The 13,954-nt window shown below is 36.4% G+C and overlaps 1 protein-coding gene across 6 annotated transcripts in view; it reads left to right on the top strand.

The window, feature by feature from the left end:
* SOX5 (SRY-box transcription factor 5) overlaps positions 1–13,954 on the top strand; it is a 995,182-nt gene that overhangs the window by 343,633 nt on the left and 637,595 nt on the right. For 5 of the 6 annotated variants that reach the window (XM_059935452.1, XM_059935450.1, XM_059935455.1 and 2 more), the window contains one exon: positions 6,212–6,272. The exons of the other annotated variant lie outside the window; for it this stretch is intronic. The gene's annotated coding sequence lies outside the window, so the exon portion shown is untranslated. The remainder of the gene's footprint in view (positions 1–6,211; positions 6,273–13,954) is intronic. 6 annotated transcript variants of the gene reach the window in all.

Genomic DNA, 13,954 nt, shown 5'->3' with positions numbered 1-13,954 from the left:
GATATATATGGCCTTTATTATGTTGAGGTAAGTTCCCTCTATGCCTTCTTACTGGAGTGTTTTTATCATAAATGGGTGTTGAATTTTGTCGAAAGCTTTTTCTGCATCTATTGAGATGATCATATGGTTTTTCTCCTTCGATTTGTTAATATGGTTTATCACATTGATTGATGTGAATATACGAAGGATCCTTGCATTCCTGGGATAAACCCCACTTGGTCATGGTGTATGATCCTTTTAATGTGCTGTTGGATTCTGTTTGCTAGTATTTTCTTGAGGTTTTTTGCATTTATGTTCATCAGTGATATTGGCCTGTAGTTTTCTTTCTCTGTGGCATCCTTGTCTGGTTTTGGTATCAGAGTGATGGTGGCCTCATAGAATGAGTTTGGGAGTGTTCCTCCCTCTGCTATATTGTGGAAGAGTTTGAGAAGGACAGGTGTTAGCTCTTCTCTAAATGTTTGATAGAATTCACCTGTGAAGCCGTCCAGTCCTGGGCTTTTGTTTGTTGGAAGGTTTTTAATCACAGTCTCAATTTCAGTGCTTGTGATTGGTCTGTTTATAGTTTCTATGTCTTCCTGGTTCAGTCCCGGAAGGTTGTGCTTTTCTAAGAATTTGTCCATTTCTTCCATATTGTCCATTTTATTGGCATAGATTTGCTGGTAGTAATCGCTCATCATCCTTTGTTTTTCTGCAGTGTCAGTTGTTACCTCTCCATTTTCATTTCTAATTCTATTGATTTGAGTCTTCTCCCTTTTTTTCTTGTTGAGCCTGGCTAATGGTTTATCAATTTTGTTTATCTTCTCAAAGAACCAGCTTTTAGTTTTATTGATCTTTGCTAGTGTTTCCTTCATTTCTTTTTCATTTATTTCTGATCTGATCTTTATGATTTCTTTCCTTCTGCTAACTTTGGGGTTTTTTTGTTCTTCTTTCTCTAATTGCTTTAGGTGTAAGGTTAGGTTGTTTATTTGAGATGTTTCTTGTTTTTTGAGGTAGGATTGTATTGCTATAAACTTCCCTCTAGAACTGCTTTTGCTGCATCCCATAGGTTTTGGGTTGTCATGTGTTTTCATTGTCATTTGTCTCTAGGTATGTTTTCATTTCCTCTTTGATTTCTTCAGTGATCTCTTGGTTATTTAGTAGTGTATCGTTTAGCCTCCATGTGTTTGTATTTTTTACAGAGTTTTTCCTGTAAGTGATATCTAGTCTCATAGCACTGTGGTTGGTAAAGATACTTGATATGATTTCAATTTTCTTAAATTTACCAAGGCTTGATTTGTGACCCAAGTTATGATCTATCCTGGAGAATGTTCCATGAGCACTTGAGAAGAAAGTGTATGCTGTTGTTTTGGATGGACTGTCCTATAAATATCAATTAAGTCCATCTGGTCTTATGTGTCATTTAAAGCTTGTGTTTCCTTATTTATTTTCATTTTGGATGATCTGTCCATTGGTGAAAGTGGAGTGTTAAAGTCACCTACTATGATTGTGTTACTGTCGATTTCCCCTTTTATAGCTGTTAGTATTTCCCTTATGTATTGAGGTGCTCCTATATTGGGTGCATAAATATTTACAATTTTTATATCTTCTTCTTGGATTGATCCCTTGATCCTTATGTAGTGTCCTTCTTTATCTCTTGTAATAGCCTTTATTTTAAAGTCTATTTTGTCTAATATGAGAATTGCTACTCCAGCTTTCTGTTGATTTCCAGTTGCATGGAACATCTTTTTCCATCCCCTCAGTTTCAGTTTGTATATGTCCCTAGGTCTGAAGTGGGTCTCTTGTAGACAGCATATGTACGGGTCTTGTTTTTGTAGCCATTCAGCCAGTCTATGAGTCATTGTCTTTTGGTTGGAGCATTTAATCCATTTACATTTAAGGTAGTTATCAATATGTATGTTCCTATTACCATCTTCTTAATTGTTTTGGGTTTGTTATTGTAGGTCTTTTCCTTCTCTTGTGTTTCCTGCCTAGAGAAGTTCCTTCAGCATTTGTTGTAAAGCTGGTTTGATGGTGCTGTATTCTCTTAGCTTTTGCTTGTCTGTAAAGGTTTTAATTTCTCCGTTGAATCTGAATGAGATCCTTGCTGGGTAGAGTAATCTTGGTTGTAGTTTCTTCCCTTTCATCACTTTAAATATGTCCTGTCACTCCCTTCTGGCTTGCAGAATTTCTGCTGAAAGATCAGCTGTTAACCTTATGGGGTTTCCCTTGTATATTATTTGTTGTTTTTCCCTTACTGCTTTTAATATTTTTTCTTTGTATTTAATTTTTGATAGCTTGATTAATATGTGTCTTGCCGTGTTTCTCCTTCTCTTTATCCTGTATAGGGCTCTCTGCACTTCCTGAACTTGATTGACTTATTTCCTTTCCCATATTAGGGACGTTTTCAACTATAATCTCTTCAAATATTTTCTCAGTCCCTTTTTCTCTTCTTCTTCTGGGACCCCTATAATTTGACTGTTGATGCGTTTAATGTTGTCCCAGATGTCTCTGAGACTGTCGTCAATTCTTTTCATTCTTTTTTCTTTATTCTGCTCTGTGGTAATTATTTCCACTATTTTATCTTCCAGATCACTTTTCCATTCTTCTGCCTCAGTTATACTTCTATTGCTTCTTTGTAGAGAATTTTTTATTTCATTTATTGCATTGTTCATCATTGTTTGTTTGCTCTTTAGTTCTTCTAAGTCCTTGTTAAACGTTTCTTGTATTTTCTCCATTGTATTTCCAAGATTTTGGGTCATCTTTACTATCATTGCTCTGAGTTCTTTTTTATGTAGACTGCCTATTTCCTCTTCATTTGTTTGGTCTGGTGGGTTTTTTCCTTGCTCCTTCATCTGCTGTGTGTTTCTCTGTCTTCTCATTTTGCTTAACTTACTGTGTTTAGGGTCTCCTTTTTGCAGGCTGCAGGTTCATAGTTCCTGTTGTTTTTGGTGTCTGCCCCAAGAGGCTAAGGTTGCTTCAGTGGGTTGTGTAGGCTTCCTGGTGGAGGGGACTAGTGCCTTCCTGGTGGATGAGGCTGGATCTTGTCTTTCTGGTGGGCAGGCCCACGTCCGGTGATGTGTTTTGTTGTGTCTGTGACGTTATTATGATTTTATGCAGCCTCTTTGCTAATGGATGTAGTTGTGTTCCTGTCTTGCTAGCTGTTTGGCATAGGGTGTCCAGCGCTGTACCTTACTGGTCGTTGAGTGCAGCTGGGTCTTAGCGTTGAGATGGAGATCTCTGGGCGAGCTTTCACCATTTGATATTACATTGAGCTGGGAGGTCTCTGGTGGACCAATGTCCTGAACTTGGCTCTCCACCTCAGAGGCACAGGACTGACACCCGGCCGGAGCACCAAGACCCTGTCAGCCACACGGCTCGGATAAAAAGGGAGAAAAAAAGAAAGAAAGAGTAAAATAAAATAAAGTTATTAAAATAATAAATTAAAAAAATTATTAAAAATAAAAAAATTTTAAAAGTGATTAAAAAAAGAAAGAAGAGAGTAACCAAACTAAAAAACACATCCACCAATGATAACAAGCGCTAAAAACTATACTGAAACAAACAAAGAAACAAACAAACCAAAAAAACGGACAGATAAAACCCAAGTACAAATGGTAAAAGCAAAGCTATACAGACAATATCACACAAAGAAGCATACACATAAACACTCACAAAAAGAGAAAGAGGAAAAAAAAAATATATCTATATATAAGAAAAGAAAAAGGAGGAAGAGAGCAACCAAATCAATAAACAAATCTACCAATGATAATAAACTCTAAATACTAAACTAAGATAAGCATAAAACCAGAAACAAATTAGATGCAGAAAGGAAACCCCAAGTCTACAGTTGCTCCCAAAGTCCACCACCTCAATTTTGGGATGATTTGTTGTGTATTCAGGTATTCCACAGATGCAGGGTACATCAAGTTGACTGTGCACATTTAATCCACTGCTGCTGAGGCTGCTGGGAGAAATTCCCCTTTCTCTTCTTTGTTGGCACAGCTCCTGGAGTTCAGCTTTGTATTTGGCCCCGCCTCTGCCTGTGGGTCGCCTGAGCGCATCTGTTCCCGCCTAGACAGGATGGGGTTGAAGGAGCAGCTGATTAGGGGGCTCTGGCTCACTCAGGCTGGGAGGAAGGAGGGGTATGGAAGGCAGGCCAGCTCTTGTCTCCCTCCAGTACAGTCTTGAATAGAAGTGACATGAGTGGACACCCTTGTCTTATTTCTGATCATAGTGAGAAACCAGTCAGTCTTTTACTACTACGTATGATAGTTGTGAGGTTTTTGTAGATGGTCTTTATTAGGCTGAGGAAGTTCCCTTCTATTGCTAGTTTGTTGAATGTTTATATCATGCAAGGGTGTTGGATTTTGTCAAATGCTTTTCAGCATCTACCATATGATTGTATGGTTTTGTCTTTTATTTTATTAGTATGATATGTTACATTATTTGATACTTAGATGTTAAACCAACTTTGCATTCCTAGGATAAATCCCACTTAGTCTTGGTGTGTAATTTCTTTTACTATTTTATAGCCTTTAAAAGAATTTAGCTACCCCAGAAACCACACCAAATTATTGTTTCTTTCAAAAATGAGAAGTCTTATATAAACTAATAATCAAAAGTTATACAGGTAACCTGGTCCTAGATCATCTCTAAATCTCTGGCTCTAGTATGTTAGATCAATATCCTAGAAGTAGAATTCTGTTACCCTCAGAGTATCATTTTGAAGTCTTATTTAAAATACTAACCACAGGGCTTCCCTGGTGGCACAGTGGTTAAGAATCCGCCTGCCAATGCAGGGGACACAGGTTTGATCTCTGGTCTGGGAAGACCCCACATGCTGTGGAGCAACTAAACCCGTGTGCCACAACTACGGAGCCCGCATGCCACAACTACTGAAGCCTGCGTGCCTATTACCCATGCTTCGCAACAAGAGAAGCCACCACAATGAGAAGCCCGCACACCACAACGAAGAGTAGCCCCCACTCTCCGTGACTAGAGAAAGCCCGCATGCAGCAACGAAAACCCAGTGCATCCAAAAATTAATTAATTAATTACTTAACAATACATAAATAAAATAAAATAATAACCACATAATGTGACTGATGGTACACGTAACTGTACCCTCCTAGGGCATAAACGTGTAATTTATATTTATACAATTTTAATAATCATGTTTCAAGATCATAAAAGTCATTAACAAATGTTTAAACATTTTAAAACCATTTTGAAAACATAATCATTCTGAGGCTAACGTTTACAAAGCTGAGAATAGATAATGAACCTCCCCTTATAAAAAAGAATTCTATATCGATAAATAAATAATAAAATAATGATAATATAGTTACATGTATTGAAATTTTTTTTAATTTTTGAATTTATATCAAGGCTATGAAACCATTTTACAGATCAAGAAAATAAACCTTCAAAGAGGTTAGATAAATTTCTAAAGACATAAAGCTCTTCTGTCATAGGACCAATGCTTAAATCCTGGTCTTTGGGGTCTGGCTCAGATAAAGTGACTAAGTATCAATATGGTGTTTCTGGTTTTGTTTTGCTATTTTTGTTTTTATTGTTTTAACGTAGAAATTATCCAGTGAGTTTGTAAACCCTTTATTCTTATACACCCTAGTACCCTAGTACAATGTAGCACCGCGCTTTGGTAAGTGCTAGTCTGTATTTAATAAATTTCAGTGCACATTAGCCTGTTATCCTTAAAGTATTGTAGTTATAAGTAAGGTTGCATTATAAGTATATTTTAAGTTAACCATCATGGACTGTAAGAATGGTTAAAATTGTTTCTCTCAATAAAACTGGGCCCAGGGTGATCATAGGCTACATACATGCACATGTGCTTACATGACTGAATTAATAATATAAAATTTTTATAAGTGATTTAATTGAAACAGCTTCAAGATAATTGGTTCACTTTTTTTTACATTTCAACTATCATTATATCTTGCCTGTCATTTATGAAAGTTTGTTTTTTGAGTGTTCATTTATTATTCATTCATCAGCTATTAACTGGCATAGTCCTATGAGTCTGATGTTGTATGGCTATGATTCTGGTCTAGAAAAAATTTTAGAATGAAATTACTTAATATTTCTTCCAAAGTTATGTAGTAGAAATCTTAACTCTTTATAATGTTTAATTTTTTTTTTCACCTAAATATTTTGGAATTACTTTGATTTTTCCCTAAATACTTGTCTTTCTTTGTTATTTTTTTCTTAGAATTGCAAGAAATAGATAATATCAAGGACATCAGGAGTGGGAGAGATTGCAGACTCAGCAGGTCAGAACACTGTATTATTATCATTTGCTGATCATTCTTTTGTCATTAATTTTGGAGTTCTTGATCTCTTGCCACTTGTTTATTTCTTATCCATGCTTACTTGGTGTGGTCTTCAGTTTTGCAAGTTAAAGAGTAAAGCCTTTAGATAATAAGTTCAGCATTTAGGTATTCTCTTTTTAGGATTTGAAGATGGAAAAATAATTTGAAGAGATTTTCAGGAATAGAAGAAGATTTCTTACCTAACATGGTACACAGTTACCCTGATTTCTATTATCCTTTTTAGGGTGTAAACTGTTTCGAAATGAAGACTTTTTGATGACTTTTCCAGAATCAAAACTTTAAAATATATACAATGTTATTAATTATGTAATTGTAGTGGGAGAACACTTGGGTAATGAAAGTCAAGTTTCCTTTCTTTTCTGCCCTGTTCTCTGGGCACAGGGACACCTCTAAAAGCTCTTGATGCTCTTAGCGTCAATCTGTTTACCAACGCTAATTTTAACTACTGAATGTTGACTACCATATGTAAATTGAAGGTTAATTAGTCAAAGGGTCTACTGTGAGCATTTGTCAGCCATTGTGGAAAGTTTAGTGTAAGTCACACCCCTCAGTAAGCTGGATGCAGTCATGCTGGCCTTTGTAGTCCCCATTTCCCTGAGTGTTACCATGAGTGACTGATGGCTCGTGTTCATCTCCTGCTTCAAGGAAGACTACCAGTTGTCTTAAATAATGATTACAACTCTTGCTACTATTGCTTAGTTATTTACAGAAGCTTGGGAGTCCTCTCCCTTTCTGTTACCCCTCTAGTGTTACCACTTCCACAACTCTCCTGGAGTTTGACTTAGCTCCTCCACATCCAGGCCTTCTGGAGAGCAACTACCAGTGGGCTTTTCGGGTTCCATCACACAGAGAGATAAATAGCTTTGTTCTTCAGTCTGATCACCTCTCTTCAAGTGAAATGGCTTATTCAGAAAGGATCTAAGCTTAAAGTTCTTCTGCCAGGATGCTTCAGGGATTTAGTTATTTTCTGGAATTACGGACTAAACAGATTATTATTGTATGAATCTTGAGAGAACACCACTCTCCAGCTTAAAGGAAAGATAATTTCAAGTATATCTTGATGCATTGCATATACTCGGGTCTCTGCTCTTGGCTAAATTAAGAAAGAGTCCTGCAGAAAGCTGTGTTTAGAATGATATGCCCAAGTAATTGGGTTTGTAAGTATGTCTGCACTGATTCTTGCAGAGTTGAGAACCACTTTTTGGTGATACTTGCATAAAGAGTTTTCTGGTAGTAAACATCTCCCAATTTTCAGTTTATAAATATCATTGAACTAAACATTAAAAAGAAATAAATTGAAGCCAAAAGTAGTGGATTTTCTTGGCATCCAGCTGTATGTATATATTGACGTTAAATTGAATACAGTCGTTTGAGTTTTGCATGTTTGGAAGTAAGATCAAGAAAGAAGAGACCTCATAGATTCCTTATAGTCTTGACGCATAGAAAGAACTTCAGTCTAATCCATCTATTTTACAAACCTACATTGCTTCCCACTGTCACATGAAATATTAGTAACAGAGATTAATCTATGTTTCTTGATATGATGCAGACCCACTGAATTATGTGCCTCACAGGTTATGGAACAAAAACAACTGCACACAACATTGTACATGCACATAAAAAATACCATCATCATTTGTCATCTTCACCAATTTATATTTAATAAAGAATACCATTTATACTCATACTTCACTTTGAATTGTATTGATATTTGAAGAACTCAAGAACGTTAAGATTTTTTTTACTGTTGTTTCTCTGGAGAAGTTCCCTATTCAGCTGGATGAAATGATAAGATGATCATTCATTCATACATACAACAGAAGTTCCTACTCTTCTGGAGTTTTCATTCTAGTGGAGGAAAACATAACATGAGGATTTTAATATATATGTTAATGGGATTGCATACTAAGGAGGAAATAAAGCAGAGTAAATTGAGAATGGTGGGAGACTGTATCCAATACCATGTCTAGGGTAGGCCTTTCTGATAAGGAGAGAACGGAGCACAGACTTGAATGTAGTGAGAGGGAATGATTTAGATATATGGGTGAAGGGAGTTACATTCAGTGGGAAGAACAAGTATAATGAGCATGCTTGGTATGTTGAAGGAGCGTCAAGAAGGGCACTGTGGCCAGAGAGAGTAAGGAGTGGACAAGTAAGAGATGAGAAAGGGTAGGATGTTGTGATGACCATTTTATAAGGCCTGGTAGACCATGGCAGGACCTTGACTATTATTCTGAGTGAGATGGGAATCATTCAGGGGGTTTCAGCCAATAAAGGGGCATGATGTGGCTCTCAAGGTTTAAGGATTGCTTGGACTTACAGCTTGGGTAAAACATTAAAAATTTCTTTCTTTATACACAGAATATAAATTATGAATGAAAATAGACTTTAACAATGATTAGGGCAACATTATCTGATTAAGATTTTGACTGATGATTTTGTTCAGGGAGCTCATGTTAAATAGTAGAGCTATCATTTTTCATTTTCATGTCTTTAATTTGCAGAATTCTTTTGATTTTGAATTGTGTTCTTCGGTTCTGTATAACTTATTTTTTCATAATAGGCACATTAATGACAAAGGTATGTAATATTTAGAAATTTGTGTATCCAGTTAGTTGCTTTGCATAGCTGAATTTCCCATTTGTTTGTCATTTTTAATTTCAACCAAAACTACATAGCCTTGTGTAACTCCATAAACAAGTCATGAATTTTTATCTCCTAGTTGTAAGGGAGAATATTTGAAAATTATGTTGTGGTTTATTGTAATGATCACATGATTGATAAGACTATTTATGAGAAGGAAACACGGAGCAGTTAAAAAAAAAAAACAAACAACTTCATAGGACTTATAGGGCATGAATTCTGGAACCAGCTCTGAAACTTACCAGGAGGACGACTTGGGGTCTTTAACCTGTGTTTGCCTGCTAAATAACGAACCCTGCTTCTCCCATAAGGAGAATTGCATTGCTACTGTTATCTCTGCAGTTCCTTTACATTTGTTAAACCAATGTGTGCAATGTGTAAACAAAAATTGGTTGAATTTTGAATCACTTACGTTAGAAGTGACCATTTTTAATATAAATGAAAAAATAGGGATATACTATATAAAAAACAGAGGAAAATGTTCATATTTATTTTCAGAAAAATTAGGTTATGGAAGGTATTATTGATATTTGGAAGGAAGGGTTGTTTCTAAAATTATAATTACTGTCATGTCAAAGAATCAAAGTGATTATTGAAAAAGGAAGTGAGGCGGTGGGAGTGCCTTCTCCTAACAGTCTTATGGCAGCAGTTTCCAATTGCCCAATAACTGTTTACTAGAAATGTGTCAGACTTTTGAATCAATGCATTAAAAACTATCTTAAAACTATAAGTAGGTATATAAGCTTAGATTTTCATTATTTGACTTTTAGAATATTCATGTAATAAATATATATTTTGTTTTCATAAACAAATATATAAATCTGTTTGCTTATGAATACTTAGTATAATTTTCTTAAAAATTCTTGTTTATTCTAAATTCTTTCCCTTTTAGTCATAAGAATAGAAATCAGGTTTATGTTTAAAGGGAGAAATAAGGAAATTACTCTTTGACACTGTTTTTTGAGGGAGAGGGTATGAAGCCTCAACTTCACATATGCACCTAAAATTGTTGAATCTACTGTGATTCCAGTGCCTTTTTTGCTGGGAGGTTCTCCTTCTCCTGGAAGGGCCAGTCCCTCCCCCATGCTTAAACCTACTTCCTCTGGCAATTCCAAAAACGTTGATTCTTCAATTGAGTATCTTCAACTTCTTCTTTATTGGAAACTTTAATGGTTGAACATGTCAAGTTTCCCTTCTTAAATAATAAACAAACACTTCCCTTTGATCTTACTTCTCCCTCCAGCTACCACTCCCTTCATATACGTATTTCCCCAAAGGTTTAACTTACTGTCTCCATTTTCTTTCTTCCTTCTTGCTCGTCAGTCCTCTTCTACTCCTATCCTGCCAACCATTGCTAAGGTCATCAGTTATCTCCATCACACTAAATCCATATGGTAATTGTCAGTCATTATCTTATTTGGCCCTTGAGTTCGTTCAACTGCTTGAATGACTTTCCACTTTCCACTCCAGTTAAAAAAAATTTTTTTTTTCTCTTTGCATTTTGCTGAGTGAATCTGTCTTGTTCTCCACTGTATCCCTAAAATACTTTTCAAAGTGCTTTGCTTACAGCTTGTGCTAAATGAATTTAGTTTGAAGATCCAAAACCCAATATTATAGTGTGAGATATAATGTCAAAAAGCCTACAAAAGAGCTACAACCTGACGTTCTATGAGGGTTCATAGAAAAGAGAAAGAAAGTTTCATAGACAAAACAGTATTTGAGCTGGATCTTAAAGGATGATTTTCCTAGCAGAGATGTTAGATACTGGTAGGGCTTAACTAGTATATATTTAAGATCCTGGTGTCTTAAGTGTCTTTTTCGGCTTGGGTAAGTTTGGATTCAGCACAGAGTATACAAAAGGGAGATAATGACTGTAAAGATATGGTGGACTCTTTACAACCGAAAGAAACTTTACAGTTCAAATCTGTAAAGAGGACTTTGAATCTCATGCTAGTGATTAGACTTAACAGGACTTGGGGAGCCATTAAAAATTTTTGTTTGTTTTTTAAGGGAACATGGGTGGTGATTAGGTCTATGCCTTGGATTAATTAGTTAATATGCTGGCAGTATGAGGTTGATTAAAAGGGGAGAAGCTAAAAGGGGAAGGTAGGAGGCCATTGTAGTCATTTAAGCAAGAGATCCAGAAAGTCAGGACCAAGATGGTAAAACCTGGGGACAGATAGGGGTAGAAATCTGAAGATGGAATCGTTAGGGTAGACTTTTTGGAGCAATAAGGGATGAATTTTAACCTTAAGTAATTGAAATAAAAGCCATGCAATTCACAGATACAGGAAATAGGAAAAATTAATTGTTTGTGTTTATTTATATATTTTTAATTAGTGGGAGGTATGTGAATTGTTTTGAGAGTCTGTACATTTGAAATACCAGTGTTGATATATCGAAGAAGCATTCCATGCAGAGATTCTGGAACTAGGCAGGGGATTTGAGAATGAAGCTATGTGAGATTAAATTTGATAGCAAAATTTGCCTCCTTGGTGGAAGAGCAATCCAGGCTTAGGAAACACCCTGAAAGACCAACAGTCTGAATGCCATGTGGAATTTTGGAGAAGACCAAATGGAATAGTCAAAGTAGAAGAAACTCTGAAGCTTGAATTGTAGTTTTGCTGCTTGACAAGCTATGTGGTCCTGAAGTAGGCTTTGGTTTATTTATTCATTTATTTATTTTTAATCTCTGCACAAGTCCTGCCTGAGTGGTCTGCAAATCGTAAACACTAAGTGCAGACTCAGTTGGCTCCCTAGAATATAATCATTTCTGGGCTATGGAATTTTTTGAAATATTGAAAATTGTTTAGATGTTCCTTCATTCATTGGTTCATTCATTCATTCATTCATATATTCTTACTAAGTCTTAACCTGTGGCAGGCAATCTTTTAATTATATTGCCTGATTTTTCTGCATCCATTCTTGACTAGAATTTTCACCGGTTCAGTTTAGCATATTATTCTCAGTTAGTTATAGGAAAAATACTGATTGATTTAGATCTTGTCCATCTATGGAATCATGCCATCCAAATCTCAGACTATGTCTCCTCTTCCTCAGGTTGGTTGGAGGAAGTGATGGAGAGTGTTACTTTTACATTTATAATAATAGGAAATACATTCATTATCCTGATTCCCTTTAGATGATTACAGTAAAATACTTAACTCATAAATGATTTAAATCATCCTCCTTAACAGTAGTTAAACACGCTGGTGTTATAGAGATCTGACAAACATAACTATTATCATACGACTACTGAGAAGTTTTTGGACAGAAGTGCCAGTTAGAAGAGGGGAGCCCTATCCCTGAATGCTGAATGAGTGCTTGCCTGGGGTGTCCCCAGGAACAGGAGCTGACACAGGTGTTCAGCACAGTTGCTTACTGCTTCCCATCAAGAAGGATGGGGGGTTCTTAGCGCTGCTGGTTTGTGGCACTCAGCATATTTGGCAAGCAGTCAGCCCTGGCTGTGGATTTCCCTGGGGAAAATAAAAGCCACAGGGAAGTCATCAGTGTGACCTTCTGCTGGGTAGTTGGCACATGGCTGCACCACGGGAAGGCTTTCAGTTGTCATTTTCTGAACGGGTAGATATCAGGTGCTGATGGAGGCTCTCCATTCAAGGTGGGAAGTGGAAAATGAGAAAGAATATTGAGCAGAAGCTTACCAAATAATTCCCAGTCATGAAGCTTAACACAGCTGATCTGCTGATAAAAGGGATATTCTTGTGGGGAGGGGGGAGGGAGTTCCTTTGGTTCTGTAAGCACAATTATAAGCTTTCCTATTTAAGTCTGACCCATCATATTGAAATGCTGTCACTAGTATCATTAGCAAGTAAAGTGTTGATAACATAGTCAAATGCACAGCAGAGTTCTGGCTCTTAAGTGTCTGGACTAACTCCCAATATTAGGAATAGGAGTCAAACTGCCATCACTTTTCCTGTGCTAACAGACGCCCTGCCATTAGCAGTCTGAAGGCAATTTTAATAAAATACATAGCCCTGCTGAGTTGGTCTCAAAAGATAAATAAGCAATGTAGAAAAGAAGCTTTTGTTTAAAAGTAATTATTTAAACTATGCATTACAGGTATTTTTCTTTTACCAGTAAGGCAAATGCTATCAGAATTTCAATAATGATCTGGTGGCACTTATCTAAATAATGTGATATCGTCATTTCAAAGACTTAAAGCATCGCCTTATTTTCACTTATATACAAAATGGGGGCACATTGGATCCAGGTATCAAGTGCATGTGTTTTACAGTTTATATTACATTTTTTTGTGTGAACAGTGTTGTATTCTTGGACAGATTTATGGAAATGTAACAAGCTGGTGATAGAGTTCTGGGAACTGCAGACTTGACTTCCAAACACAGATTAGAACAGGAGGGCAAAGAACATCTTTTTATTTTTCCTTTGCTGTCAGAAAGGGAATCACATTTCAGTTTTTTAAAAACTCTTTTAATAAGATGCTTATACATAAACCACAGTCACAAGGGTGTAATAAATGTGTGCATGTATCAGAGGAGCCAAAGCTTTGTTTGCCAAAAGGTAAAAAGCTCAGAAAGCTTTTTAAGAGTCTATTTGGAAACCACTGAAATTACCGCCTTTCCTTCCCTTCTTAATAGTGACATACTGGCCTGAGATCCATAATATAGAATTAGCTCTGGCCTTAGAGTAGGCAGAGTTAGAACTTGTCTACATAAGTGTGACGTGTGGGACATCAGGAAGGCTCCTATTTCTAAGTGCCATCCAGGGGGAAGCAAAGCAGCATGTGCTTTGGAATGAGGCAGACCTCAGTTCAAATCCTACTCAAGTCCCAACTCTTTTTTTTCATGATGTATTATTGTAGGCAAGTTATGCACCTTCTCTAAGTCTTTGTCTCCTCATCTATAAATTGGGAATAATAACAAAACCAACCTTGTATGATTGTTCCGTGGATGTAATGAGACAATACATGTAAAACATTTAGGATGGTGTCTGGCACA

The sequence above is a fragment of the Balaenoptera ricei genome, chromosome 10 (genome assembly GCF_028023285.1).
Source record: "Balaenoptera ricei isolate mBalRic1 chromosome 10, mBalRic1.hap2, whole genome shotgun sequence".
Lineage (NCBI taxonomy): Eukaryota > Metazoa > Chordata > Mammalia > Artiodactyla > Balaenopteridae > Balaenoptera > Balaenoptera ricei.
The sequence above is the reverse complement of the archived record's forward strand: the minus strand, read 5'-3'. Positions and strand labels throughout refer to the sequence as shown.